Source organism: Puma concolor, chromosome B1 (genome assembly GCF_028749965.1).
Source record: "Puma concolor isolate L17-30 chromosome B1, mPumCon1.1.hap2, whole genome shotgun sequence".
NCBI lineage: Eukaryota > Metazoa > Chordata > Mammalia > Carnivora > Felidae > Puma > Puma concolor.
In genome coordinates this window covers 196,998,835-197,014,176 of record NC_141670.1, presented here as the reverse complement: position 1 = coordinate 197,014,176, position 15,342 = coordinate 196,998,835, and the positions used below count along the sequence as shown (strand labels likewise).

Genomic DNA, 15,342 nt, shown 5'->3' with positions numbered 1-15,342 from the left:
GGTCTTTCTTCCATTTTGAATTTATTTTGTGTATAGTGTTAGTGGTCTAGTTTCATTCTTCTGCATGTCACCGTCCAGTTTTCCCAGCACCACTTGCTGAAGAGACTGTCTTTATTCCATTGGATATTCTTTCCTGCTTTGTCAAAGATGGGTTGACTGTATAGTTGTGGGTCCATTTCTGGATCTTCTTAACTGTCCCATTGATCTAATGTGTCTGTTTTTGTGCCAGTACCATACTGTCTTAATGACTATAGCTTTGTCATATAGCTTGAAGTCTGGAATCATGATGCTTCCAGTTTTGTTTTGTTTTTTTTCTTTTTCAGGATTGCTTTGGTTATTTGGGGTCTTTTGTGGTTCCATGCAAATTTTAGGATGTTTGTTCTAGCTCTGTGAAGAATGGTGGTGGTATTTTGATAGGAATTTCATTAAATGTGTAGATTGCTTTGGGTAGCATAGATATTGATTAGGTACTTCTAAAGCATTTATTACAGTGTCTAGGACATAGTATATGCTTAATAATGATTAGCTATTATTCTTAACTCTAAAATATTGAAAATAAATCCCACCTCATTGGGTACTCATTAGTATTAAATGAACTAAGGTTAAATTGCACATCCATTAAGTGACTAATGCATGTGAGATATAGAAAATATGTGCTCCCTTACTCTTCCTTTCTCCTGATATGTGAAACCAGATGCAACAATTATAATGACTGGAAAATTGTAAGGGGCATGTCACAAACATTTCTCTAAGTCAGTGGCTATAAAATTTTAGTGTACACCATAATCTTCTTGAGATTTATTAAGGAAAGAAAAAGCATCTTTGGTCTCACCTCCTATGGAAAGAGAGCCCAGAAATCTTATTTTTAACAAATTACTCCAATACAAATAACACAAATGATGAGTTAAGACTTCCTGAGTAGTCTAAGCCCTTGTAATTCAAAAGAGTAGTCCTGTTCCTAACTTGCTGAGTCTGCATCAAATTTTAACAAGACCCCCAAGTGATTCCTGTACATGTCATAGTTGAGACATGTTGGTCAAAGATTTGTCTCTGGGCCGTTAGGTAATGATCACCTGAATTTCCTTACTTCTCTAAGGAAATCTCTTCATTACATTTTATCATAAATGTCAATTTGATGAAAGACTTGTATAAAAATGGGCATATTAAGATATTTCAACATTTCTGCTGAGTTACTATCAGATTTTGTCCATTATTTTGCCCAACATCTTTCATTTAAAGGACTACATGATAAGTTAATTTTACAAGGAAAATGTCATTTCTAAAATCTCTCTCCTGATGATATTTTTTTAATTTTAAAAATGGGAGTGACAAATGATTAATATTTTTTTCATTGGCTGCTACCTCAAAATTAAATTTTATATTCATTGACCCTAATTCTATTAGCCTAACTTTGGAGTATGTTAACCATTCTTTCCATTACCATAGTTCAGCTTTTCTAGTGCTCTCTTTTTTTTTTTTAACATTTATTTATTTTTGAGAGACAGAGTGTGAGCAGGGGAGGGACAGAGAGAGAAAGAGAGAGAGAGAGACAGAATTGGAAACAGTTCCAGGTTCTGAGCTGTGAACACAGAGTTCAATGCAGTGCTCGAACCCACGAACCATGAGATCATGACTTGAGCCAAAGTAAGATGCTTAACCGACTGAGCCACTCAGGCACCCTCCTAGTGGTCTTTAATATTTGTTTTAAACATGGGTATAATTCATGTACTATAAAGTATACAGACTGATGCATGTTTGCATTTTTACACACCCATATAACCACCAGCAAGAACAATATATCAATTATTTTCATGCTCCCATAAGATTGTGCCCCTTCCCAATCAATAGCTCCCAACCCCAACTCCATCATATGACTTTTGTTACATTGATTAGCTTTGGTCATTCTTGAACTTCCTATAAATAGGATCATAAAGTGCACAACCCTCTGTGTCTGGGTGTCTTGTTTAGTGTAATGTCTTTGAAGTCCGTCTATGTTATTGTGTTCCCCAGTAGTTTGTCTTTTGTATTGCTGTGTATCTTTCCATTGTATAAATATATCACAAATGTATTTATCTATGTTTCTGTCAATATGCATAAGAGTTGTTTCTCAAAGTAGAAAAAGCTAATATGAACATTTGTATATAATCATGCTGGTGGATATGCATATTTATTTCTACTGGGTGTATATCTGGAATGAATTCTTCCTTTAGTAGTCTTCTGTGTACACAAGCAAATTCTTTCTGGATATATGTGGGAAATACATTAGTATTGGAAGAACATTTTTAAAAAGACAAGAAGCGATCGAGGGAAGATGGCGGCGTAGGAGGACGCTGGGCTCACCACGCGTCCTGCTGATCACTTAGATTCCACCCACACCTGCCTAAATAACCCAGAAAACCGCCAGAGGATTAGCAGAACGGAGTCGCCGGAGCCAAGCGCAGACGAGAGGCCCACGGAAGAGGGTAGGAAGGGCGGCGAGGCGGTGCGCGCTCCAGGGACTGGCAGGAGGGAGACGGGGCGGAGGGGCGGCTCACCGGCCAAGCAGAGCCCCCAAGTCTGGCTTGCACAAAGCGGAGGGGCCTGACGGACTGTGTTCCGACAGCAAGCGCGACTTAGCGGCTGGGAGGTCATAAGTTAACAGCTCTGCTCAGAAAGCGGGAAGGCTGGAGGACAAAAGGAAGGAGAGCTGCTGAGCCCCCTGACGACAGAGCTCAGTTTGGTGGGGAACAAAGGCGCTCGCCAGCGCCATCTCCCCCGCCCATCCCCCAGCCAAAATCCCAAAGAGAACCAGTTCCTGCCAGGGAACTTGCTCGCTCCGCACAAACACCCAACTCTGCGCTTCTGCGGAGCCAAACCTCCGGCAGCGGATCTGACTCCCTCCTGCTGCCACAGGGTCCCTCCTGAAGTGGATCACCTAAGGAGAAGCGAGCTAAGCCTGCCCCTCCTGCCTCTGTGCACCTTGCCTACCCACCCCAGCTAAGACGCCAGATCCCCAGCATCACAAGCCTGGCAGTGTGCAAGTAGCCCAGACAGGCTACCCCACCCCACAGTGAATCCCGCCCCTAGGAGAGGGGAAAAGAAGGCACACGCCAGTCTGACTGTGGACACAGCGGTGGGCTGGGGGCAGACATCAGGTCTGACTGTGGCCCTGCCCACCAACTCCAGTTATACACCACAGCACAGGGGAAGTGCCCTGCAGGTCCTCACCACGCCAGGGACTATCCAAAATGACCAAGCGGAAGAATTCCCCTCAGAAGAATCTCCAGGAAATAACAACAGCTAATGAGCTGATCAAAAAGGATTTAAATAATATAACAGAAAGTGAATTTAGAATAATAGTCATAAAATTAATCGCTGGGCTTGAAAACAGTATAGCTGACAGCAGAGAATCTCTTGCTACAGAGATCAAGGGACTAAGGAACAGTCACGAGGAGCTGAAAAACGCTTTAAACGAAATGCATAACAAAATGGAAACCACCACAGCTCGGATTGAAGAGGCAGAGGAGAGAATAGGTGAACTAGAAGATAAAGTTATGGAAAAAGAGGAAGCTGAGAAAAAGAGAGATAAAAAAAATCCAGGAGTATGAGGGGAAAATTAGAGAACTAAGTGATACACTAAAAAGAAATAATATACGCATAATTGGTATCCCAGAGGAGGAAGAGAGAGGGAAAGGTGCTGAAGGGGTACTTGAAGAAATCATAGCTGAGAACTTCCCTGAACTGGGGAAGGAAAAAGGCATTGAAATCCAAGAGGCACAGAGAACTCCCTTCAGATGTAACTTGAATCGATCTGCACGACATATCATAGTGAAACTGGCAAAATACAAGGATAAAGAGAAAATTCTGAAAGCATCAAGGGGTAAACGTGCCCTCACATATAAAGGGAGACCTATAAGACTCGTGACTGATCTCTCTTTTGAAACTTGGCAGGCCAGAAAGAATTGGCACGAGATTTTCAGGGTGCTAGACAGAAAAAATATGCAGCCGAGAATCCTTTATCCAGCAAGTCTGTCATTTAGAATCGAAGGAGAGATAAAGGTCTTCCCAAACAAACAAAAACTGAAGGAATTTGTCACCACTAAACCAGCCCTACAAGAGATCCTAAGGGGGACCCTGTGAGACAAAGTACCAGAGACATCACTACAAGCATAAAACATACAGACATCACAATGACTCTAAACCCATATCTTTCTATAATAACACTGAATGTAAATGGATTAAATGCGCCAACCAAAAGACATAGGGTATCAGAATGGATAAAAAAACAAGACCCATCTATTTGCTGTCTACAAGAGACTCATTTTAGACCTGAGGACACCTTTAGATTGAGAGTGAGGGGATGGAGAACTATTTATCATGCTACTGGAAGCCAAAAGAAAGCTGGAGTAGCCATCCTTATATCAGACAAACTAGACTTTAAATTAAAGGCTGTAACAAGAGATGAAGAAGGGCATTATATAATAGTGACAGGGTCTATCCATCAGGAAGAGCTAACAATTATAAATGTCTATGCGCCGAATACCGGAGCACCCAAATATATAAAACAATTACTCAAAACATAAGCAACCTTATTGAGAAGAATGTGGTAATTGCAGGGGACTTTAACACCCCACTTACAGAAATGGATAGATCATCTAGACACACGGTCAATAAAGAAACAAGGGCCCTGAATGAGACATTGGATCAGATGGACTTGACAGATATATTTAGAACTCTGCATCCCAAAGCAACAGAATATACTTTCTTCTCGAGTGCAATTGGAACATTCTCCAAGATAGATCATATACTGGGTCACAAAACAGCCCTTCATAAGTTTACAAGAATTGAAATCATACCATGCATACTTTCAGACCACAATGCTATGAAGCTTGAAATCAACCACAGAAAAAAGTCTGGAAAACCTCCAAAAGCATGGAGGTTAAAGAACACCCTACTAACGAATGAGTGGGTCAACCAGGCAATTCGAGAAGAAATTAAAAAATATATGGAAACAAACGAAAATGAAAATACAACAATCCAAACGCTTTGGGACGCAGCAAAGGCAGTCCTGAGAGGAAAATACATTGCAATCCAGGCCTATCTCAAGAAACAAGAAAAATCCCAAATACAAAATCTAACAGCACACCTAAAGGAACTAGAAGCAGAACAGCAAAGGCAGCCTAAACCCAGCAGAAGAAGAGAAATAATAAAGATCAGAGCAGAAATAAACAATATAGAATCTAAAAAAACTGTAGAGCAGATCAACGAAACCAAGAGTTGGTTTTTTGAAAAAATAAACAAAATTGACAAACCTCTAGCCAGGCTTCTCAAAAAGAAAAGGGAGATGACCCAAATAGATAAAATCATGAATGAAAATGGAATTATTCCAACCAATCCCTCAGAGATACAAACAATCATCAGGGAATACTATGAAAAATTATATGCCAACAAATTGGACAACCTGGAAGAAATGGACAAATTCCTGAACACCCACACTCTTCCAAAACTCAATCAGGAGGAAATAGAAAGCTTGAACAGACCCATCACCAGCGAAGAAATTGAATCGGTTATCAAAAATCTCCCAACAAATAAGAGTCCAGGACCAGATGGCTTCCCAGGGGAGTTCTACCAGACGTTTAAAGCAGAGATAATACCTATCCTTCTCAAGCTATTCCAAGAAATAGAAAGGGAAGGAAAACTTCCAGACTCATTCTATGAAGCCAGTATTACTTTGATTCCTAAACCAGACAGAGACCCAGTAAAAAAAGAGAACTACAGGCCAATATCCCTGATGAATATGGATGCAAAAATTCTCAATAAGATACTAGCAAATCGAATTCAACGGCATATAAAAAGAATTATTCACCATGATCAAGTGGGATTCATTCCTGGGATGCAGGGCTGGTTCAACATTCGCAAATCAATCAACGTGATACATCACATTAACAAAAAAAAAGAGAAGAACCATATGATCCTGTCAATCGATGCAGAAAAGGCCTTTGACAAAATCCAGCACCCTTTCTTAATAAAAACCCTTGAGAAAGTCGGGATAGAAGGAACATACTTAAAGATCATAAAAGCCATTTATGAAAAGCCCACAGCTAACATCATCCTCAACGGGGAAAAACTGAGAGCTTTTTCCCTGAGATCAGGAACACGACAGGGATGCCCACTCTCACCGCTGTTGTTTAACATAGTGCTGGAAGTTCTAGCATCAGCAATCAGACAACAACAAGAAATCAAAGGCGTCAAAATTGGCAAAGATGAAGTCAAGCTTTCGCTTTTTGCAGATGACATGATATTATACATGGAAAATCCGATAGACTCCACCAAAAGTCTGCTAGAACTGATACATGAATTCAGCAAAGTTGCAGGATACAAAATCAATGTACAGAAATCAGTTGCATTCTTATACACTAACAATGAAGCAACAGAAAGACAAATAAAGAAACTGATCCCATTCACAATTGCACCAAGAAGCATAAAATACCTAGGAATAAATCTAACCAAAGATGTAAAGGATCTGTATGCTGAAAACTATAGAAAGCTTATGAAGGTAATTGAAGAAGATATAAAGAAATGGAAAGACATTCCCTGCTCATGGATTGGAAGAATAAATATTGTCAAAATGTCAATACTACCCAAAGCTATCTACACATTCAATGCAATCCCAATCAAAATTGCACCAGCATTCTTCTCAAAACTAGAACAAGCAATCCTAAAATTCATATGGAACCACAAAAGGCCCCGAATAGCCAAAGTAATTTTGAAGAAGAAGACCAAAGCAGGAGGCATCACAATCCCAGACTTTAGCCTCTACTACAAAGCTGTCATCATCAAGACAGCATGGTATTGGCAAAAAAACAGACACATAGACCAATGGAATAGAATAGAAACCCCAGAACTAGACCCACAAACGTATGGCCAACTCATCTTTGACAAAGCAGGAAAGAACATCCAATGGAAAAAAGACAGTCTCTTTAACAAATGGTGCTGGGAGAACTGGACAGCAACATGCAGAAGGTTGACACTAGACCACTTTCTCACACCATTCACAAAAATAAACTCAAAATGGATAAAGGACCTGAATGTGAGACAGGAAACCATCAAAACCTTAGAGGAGAAAGCAGGAAAAGACCTCTCTGACCTCAGCCATAGCAATCTCTTACTCGACACATCCCCAAAGGCAAGGGAATTAAAAGCAAAAGTGAATTACTGGGACCTTATGAAGATAAAAAGCTTCTGCACAGCAAAGGAAACAACCAACAAAACTAAAAGGCAACCAACGGAATGGGAAAAGATATTTGCAAATGACATATCGGACAAAGGGCTAGTATCCAAAATCTATAAAGAGCTCACCAAACTCCACACCCGAAAAGCAAATAACCCAGTGAAGAAATGGGCAGAAAACATGAATAGACACTTCTCTAAAGAAGACATCCGGATGGCCAACAGGCACATGAAAAGATGTTCAGCGTCGCTCCTTATCAGGGAAATACAAATCAAAACCACACTCAGGTATCACCTCACGCCAGTCAGAGTGGCCAAAATGAACAAATCAGGAGACTATAGATGCTGGAGAGGATGTGGAGAAACGGGAACCCTCTTGCACTGTTGGTGGGAATGCAAATTGGTGCAGCTGCTCTGGAAAGCAGTGTGGAGGTTCCTCAGAAAATTAAAAATAGACCTACCCTATGACCCAGCAATAGCACTGCTAGGAATTTATCCAAGGGACACAGGAGTACTGATGCATAGGGGCACTTGTACCCCAATGTTCATAGCAGCACTCTCAAGAATAGCCAAATTATGGAAAGAGCCTAAATGTCCATCAACTGATGAATGGATAAAGAAATTGTGGTTTATATACACAATGGAATACTACGTGGCAATGAGAAAAAATGAAATATGGCCTTTTGTAGCAACGTGGATGGAACTGGAGAGTGTGATGCTAAGTGAAATAAGCCATACAGAGAAAGACAGACACCATATGGTTTCACTCTTATGTGGATCCTGAGAAACTTAACAGGAACCCATGGGGGAGGGGAAGGAAAAAAAAAAAAAAGAGGTTAGAGTGGGAGAGAGCCAAAGCATAAGAGACTGTTGAGAACTGAGAGCAAACTGAGGGTTGATGGGGGGTGGGAGGGAGGAGAGGGTGGGTGATGGGTATTGAGGAGGGCACCTTTTGGGATGAGCACTGGGTGTTGTATGGAAACCAATTTGACAATAAATTTCATATATAAATTAAAAAAATAAATAAAATAAAAAAATTAAAAAAATAAAAAATAAAAAGACAAGAAGGAATAAGCATAAAAGGACAAGAGAATAAAGAAAACAATATAATAGCATTTCAAAATTAAATAGATGCTTTAGTATAGGGGAAGAATATGGGTTAAGGAATATAAGACCCTGGAATTCTTCTACTTTAGACAAGTCACTTCTTTCTGGAGACCTGTTTATTTATCCATTCAATAGATTGGTTGATTGACTAGATGCCCTCAATAATTCTTTCCACCTTGATAATCTGGGAATTTAACAAGAATTTTCTAAGTGAATCATCTGGCAATTTGAAATATATATATATATATATATATATATATATATATATATATATATATATATATATATGTGTGTGTGTGTGTGTGTGTGTGTGAGTCCTTTCTGATTAATAACTTGTGAGAGAGAAGACTTCTAGAACTTTTCCTTTAAATGTTGGAATTGTTTTTCATGGCAGGCTTATTTCATGTTTCTACTCCATCTTGAATCCCTCTCTGAATGAAACATTGTTGACCTGACTGATCAGAGATTATATATTCATTGAGCCACACTTACTGGAGGATGAGGCCACTATACCCTTATAAGGCAGGAACCCACATTGCCCCATCTCTTTCTCATCTTGTCTTCTGAAAAAATATCCCTTGGGCAGAGCCTCAGTTCTAGGGCAGACTTCCCCTTGTAAGCCTCTTTCTTCCCACCCCATGTCCTTGGCTGAGTGAATATATTCAGCTTGGTGTCCATTTACATGTTCTTTCCCCTGCAGGCATGCTTTAATCCACGAGTTCCAACATGTAAATTTGGGGGAGATAAGACACCTCACTTCCTCTTTTATTTATCAACTCTAACTCAAAATTATCAGATATCTATATATTAGTGGGTGCTAAATTCTTGGCTATTAACAAAGTATTTTTCTTCCTTTTTTTTTCCTTTTGTGCAGTATTCTCTTAGTAAAGAACCCAAGAAGGCAAAAGGATGAAAGGTGGTTAGTTCAGACTCCCTCAACGCTTTCAGACAGAGGATACTGAGAGATCACAGAAATCGTATACCCACAGCAGTCAAAGGTTGTGCCAAGAAAAATGAGTTGTTAAAACAAGGAGCCATGGGGAGAACCCTGGCCCTGATTGTGGCTGCCAGGGAGACACATTTCATAAACATTCAAACCACAAACCCCATAGTCACAGATCAGAAGGGTTTCTTGGCCTGGGAGGCCAATGGAAATGAAGGTGGAAGTAAATAAATAAACAGGAGCTCTGGGAACCACATCTTATTTCCAGACCCACCTGCTGAAGGGCCTGACCATGTCATGGAGCACTGATCTGGGCAACCGCCACAAGCCCCATGTGAGCTTCTCTCTTTATATAACACATTTATCTACCACAACCACTTTTATTATAAGGTTTTACATGCCCACTCCACGTGTGAAAAAAAAAAAAGACATTTAGAATGATTAAGCCGCCTGCCCTAGCATGCACAGTTAGTATGTGGTAAAATCAACTTTCGACTTTGTCTGACTTCAAAGCCCATGACATTTTTGTCATGAGCAACTAGTTCCGTCTATCATTCTACAAATAAAGACATCGCAGTCCAAGAAGCTTATGCAAGTTGTCAGAGTCAGGATGAGAATCTGGGACTCCTGACTCACTATTGGGTCAACTCCAGTCCTCCTGCCTTGCCTTGTTAATGCCAAAACAAGGAAAGCCCCATGAGGTTTTCAAGACATTTTCTGAAATGTCATGAAGTGATTGTTTTGTCATCTCTCTTTTAAAGACTTGGGTACTGGAGTCATATTGTCTTGATTTGAAGCCTCACTCTGTCATTTGAAGTTTGACATTAGCAGGTTACTTAGTTTTTCTGCACTTTAGTGTCCTCATTTATAAAATGGGAAAAATGCAGTGTTTTCCTAAGAGATGTTAAGACTAGGGGTGTCTGGGTGGCTCAGTTGGTGAAGAATCTGAATCTTCACTTCAGCTCAGGTCATGATCTCATGGTTCATGGGTTCGAGCTCCATGTTGGGCTCTGCGCTGTCAGCACAGAGCCTGCTTGGGATTCTCTCTGTCCTTCTCTCTGCCCCTCCCCCTACTCTCTCTCTCTATCTCAAAATAAATAAATAAGCTTAAAAAAAGATGTGTTAAGACTAAATGAGACAATATGTGTAATTAGCTTACCATTGGGTTGAGCATACAATCACCATATCATAAATAATGGCTATCATTATTGGTCTTTCATTTCTGATGCATCAGTAGGCAAGGTGGTTCCACTGAAGCATCAGAGGCTTGGGAACCAGGAGGGTGACTGTGTGTCCCACGATACTCACAGGATTACGTGGGTACACTTCTTTAGGGGCTTGGATCAAATCACTGTTTTACACTAGAGCAAAGAGCCAAAGTACGTCTCAGGCTCACACTTTTCCAACAGGTTAGTTCATTACAATCTGCCAGACTGAGCTGGGCTCCAAGACTCCAGAGATGAAGGTGGCAGAGTGCTCCCTCACACATCAGCCAGACAAAGTCCTCTCCACAAATGTGGAATCATTTATAATAATTTATAATAATTCCACTGACAGTGGAATATCATACTCTCTTGAGGAAAACATGAGACCTAATCTGTTTGGTGACCTAAGCTCTTTTAGACAGCCCCAAAGGCCACAGCAAGCCTCTTTGCTTTAGCATCTGTTGAATACTCAGGTTGAAAATCCAGCCTGGGACACCAGGGTATAAGAATGAAGGACAGGGAGAGGATTACTCGTCTCTGAGCAAGGCTCTTCTCTAGGCTTTTAATCTCTCATCCATAAAATGGGTACATTTGTTAGTGTCACTAAGCATTAAAGAGGAACTATCTCTAATGCTCACTTTAGCAGCACATGTATCAAAATTAGAACAAGACAGAGAAGATTAGCATGGCCCCTATGCAAGGATGACACACCAGTTTGTGAAGCATTCCATTGTTTTTAATTGAAAAATAAAATTCATACAGAAAAAAAGAAATACATTTGGCACATAATAATAATAATAATAATAATAATCTTTAAAGTGCAAAAAAGGATGGATCCATTAGTGTTCTCTGAATTGGATCTTAATTAACTCACTCCAAAACTCTAAAAAAAAAAAAATCCCATGAGAAAACTGAAACTAAAGCATTGCTACATTGAGGAGCTAAATAGACAGCTTTAACCTCAGAGAAATGTCTGCTTCCCACCCCAACCAGAGCTACAGTGCTGCAGTGGGTGCCAGGGTCCAGAGGCTGTGGTCTCAGAGAGCTGAATCCAAGACAGAATCAGCAGCTCTGGCTACAGCCACAGGGAAGAAAATAGAAATCAGTCCCAGCACTGCCAGAAAAGCACTATACTAATTGCCCAAAAGAATATGTGGATTTTCAGGGATCTTGAAGGGGAAAGAAGGAAAGTTAAAGGGATTGGAATTATAGTAATTCTCGTGTGTGTGAGCTCTGGTTCAAAAGTGCCACTTCCTTATGTTGTATTATCATCCTTTTCCTGGAAGGTATGGCTTAGGGAAGCAAGCTTGTGTGTGTGTGTGTGTGTGTGTGTGTGTGTGTGTGTGTGTACTTTCCCTGGGAAATGACAAATGGGCTAAAGTTGTAGGAACACCAAAGATTAAAAGATGTACTTGGCTATAGGAAGTAGGGATGGGATGGGAGTGAAGTGAGGAAAGACTTTACAAGAGAACCACTTTGATTTATAAACATCATCAGAACAGGAACTGGGTTGACTTCAGCATCTAGCACAATGGCATGCAGCAGGTAGTCGGTGAGTATCAAGTGAAAGCACAAATTAATGAAAAGGAGAAGAAGACATTCCAGACACAGGCACACAGGATGTCGGACATCACCTCCTCCATTTCAGAGTCTACTTAATAGAGACAAGAATCAATCACCTAAGAGAAAGTGGGATTATCTGCTATTGTATAGCAAGCATGGGCCTAAACCTTTACATAGGTGAAGCTGCTTATTGGAAGATGTAACGGTCTTTTTACCTCGTATCTCACCAGTCACAGGTGGGCTTCCTCCTCAGGGAAAGGACCAGGCTGGTGGAGAGACCACAAGAGATGAGGTGAAAAGGGAGAGGCTGCCCCTCCCAAGTGCTGCAGGCACAAGAGAACAGTGCCCTTTCACTTAGGGATCGCCACACAAATGTAAAGCCCTGTGGCTGTTAGACTGGTATTAAGAAAAATAGCCCCTTCTTTTTGGGGGGGATAGGAACAAGCAAGAGCATGTTGAATTAAGGGAAATTTTTAGTTCCAGTATGAGTCAAAGCAGAAAAATGGGGAGAGGAAGATAACAGCCCCTCACTATTGGCTTAAGTTGGGCAAAAGTACAGAAGACAGGAAGACAAAACAGTCCTACATGATGGAGTTCAAGGTATTGTGAATGGGCACTGCTGATGTGGGCAGGGACTAGACCATATCTTACTGATAGTTCTGGAGTTTATTCTGAAGAAAAAGAATTCCAAGGGAAATTAATAACCTAGAGAATGGCTGGATCCTATTTGATTCAGATTCTTATAATGTGGAAGATTCTGAAAATGGCCACAAATTCTTCTAGTTCCTATACGCACACCTCTTTCATCAAGGGACAGAGTATATTTCCCCCACCCCTCCTACCTGCCTTGAATCTGAATTTGGCCTTCTGCTTGCTTTAACCACTAAGACAGTAGTAAAAATGATATATTTTAAAAAGTTGAAAGTGATTACACATTAGGTCTTTCTCTCTCTTACCATATTCAAAATCCCAAGACTGCCATGGACCTGAGCCTGAACTAGTCTGCTGAAGTAGGAGGAGTCAAGTGGAGGAGACTGAGGCACCAGTGTGAATAGCCTACAACAGTCAGACATGTGAGTGTGACCATGCTAGGTCATCCAGCCACCAGCCAATGCACCAGCTGACCACAGGTCCATGGGCAACCCCAACAGAGATCAGAAGTGGCTCAGACCAGAAAAGACACCCATCCAACTAACAAAATAGGTGAGTGATTTTGTTTAAAAAGTTCATGGCTGTAAGCCACTAAGCAACTAGTATGGAATGTGAGACCTTAATTTCAGCTCTTCTGCACTCATACTAATATAGTATGGAACAATAATAGACAAATAGAGAAACTACAAAAATATCCCAGAAAACAATCTCATTATATATAGAAAATGTAATATATAACAAAGGTGGTATTTCAAGACTGAACAAAATGATAAATTATTTAATAGTTCTAACACAGTTGGTTATCTTTCTAAAGAAAAGTAAGGTTAGATGTCTATCTCATGCCAAAAGTAAAGAAAAAAAAAGTAAATGGATAAACTATTTAAGTGTGAAAAACAGAAAATCAAAGGACCATAAATATGCACACAACGTGGGAGTTGGGAAGACCCCAATATACACAACAAACCCAGATGTACTCAAAAGAATATGGACATAACTGACCATAAAATATATATATATATATATATATATATATATATATATATATATATATCCATTCCAAAGATACTATAAAGTCAATAAAATGGGAGATGGGGAGTAATAACACAGTTACAGTATCTGTAACATATGAAGTTATTGTGTCTTATCAAAAAATAAAATAGTAAAGTCTATGTATATGTAAATTGCAGAAGAGAAAATTCAAATGTACGTCAAACATAGAAGAAGATGCTCATGTTCATTGGTAGACAGGGAACAATGAAGTATTACCTTATATATCCATTTCCTGCCAAGGCTTAAAAAGTACAATAACACTGATTGCTGGCAACGATGGAGGCAATGTACTCACATACATCGCTGTAGACATATTACTTATTACAACCACTTTGTAAAGAAACCTGAAGACATCTACTCAAAATAAAAATGCCCCTTTGATCCAAGAAATCTCTTTTAAGCCAGAAATCTCACTTTCAGGAACCTATATCATAGAAATAAAAGGAACTGAATGTAACTGTGTTTATTGCAGCATTGTTTCACAGGGGCAAAAAAATCAGAAATAAGACATATCTATCAATAGAATAAGATTAACTAAATTTTAGTACATTTTTCATGGAAAATAGAGCAGTCATTAAAATGAATTTCAGCTATAACAGTTACCTTGATGGCATTTCTATTAACTAGTGACAATTAAGAAAATAAGATGTACAAAATTATATGGGAGACATAATGCATTTTTTTCCTAAAGAAAATAAAGAACTCCCAATTCCTATGTATGTATGTATGTATGTATTATTTTTATTTAAGTTTTAGTTAGTTAACATACAGTGCAATATTGTTTCAAGAGTAGAATTCAGTGACTCATACCCAGTGCTCATCACAAGCATCCTCCTTAATACCCATTACCCATGTAGCCCATCTCCTATCTACCTCCCTTCATCAATCCTCAGTTTAAAAGTCTCTTGTGGTTTGTTTTCCTCTCTTCTCTTCCCCCCACACTTCCCACATATTTATTTGTTTTTTTTCTTAACTTGCACATATGAGTGAAATCGTATATTTATCTTTCTCTAATTTTGCTTAACATAATACATTCTAGCTCCATTCATGTCATTGCAAATGGTAAGACTTCATTCCTTTTGATGGCTGAGTAATATTCCATTGTTTGTGTGTATGTATGTGTGTAGGTGTGTACATATATATATATACACATACTATACATACACATACTATATCTTTATCCATTCATCAGTCTATGGACATTTGGGCTCTCTCCATATTTTGGCTATTGTCAATAATGCTGCTGTAAACATTGGGATGCAGGTATCCTTTTGAATCTGTATTTTGGAATCTTTTGAGTCAATACCTAAATTGCAATTGCTGGACCATAGGGTAGTTCTATTTTTAGTTTTTGGAGAACCTCCACACTGCTTCTAGAGTGGCTGTACCAGTTTGCATTCCCACCAGCAGTGCTAGAAGGCTCCCCTTTCTCTGCATCCTCACCAACACCTGTTGTTTCCAGAGTTGTTAATTTTGGCCATTCTGACAGGTGTGAGGTGGTATCTCATTGTGGTTTTGATTTGTATTTCCTTGATGATGAGTGATGTTGAGTATATTTTCATGTGTCTGTTAGACATCTGGATGTCTTCTTGGGAAAAATATCTATTCATGTCT

At 39.6% G+C, this 15,342-nt stretch overlaps 1 non-coding gene across 1 annotated transcript; it reads left to right on the top strand.

Annotated features, from left to right (window-relative positions):
- The first annotated feature begins 11,094 nt into the window (after positions 1 to 11,094).
- LOC112859125 (U6 spliceosomal RNA) lies at positions 11,095 to 11,201 on the top strand. Its single transcript, XR_003223444.1, has one exon. It is a non-coding gene; the product is annotated as a U6 spliceosomal RNA (small nuclear RNA).
- Positions 11,202 to 15,342: the final 4,141 nt, after the last annotated feature.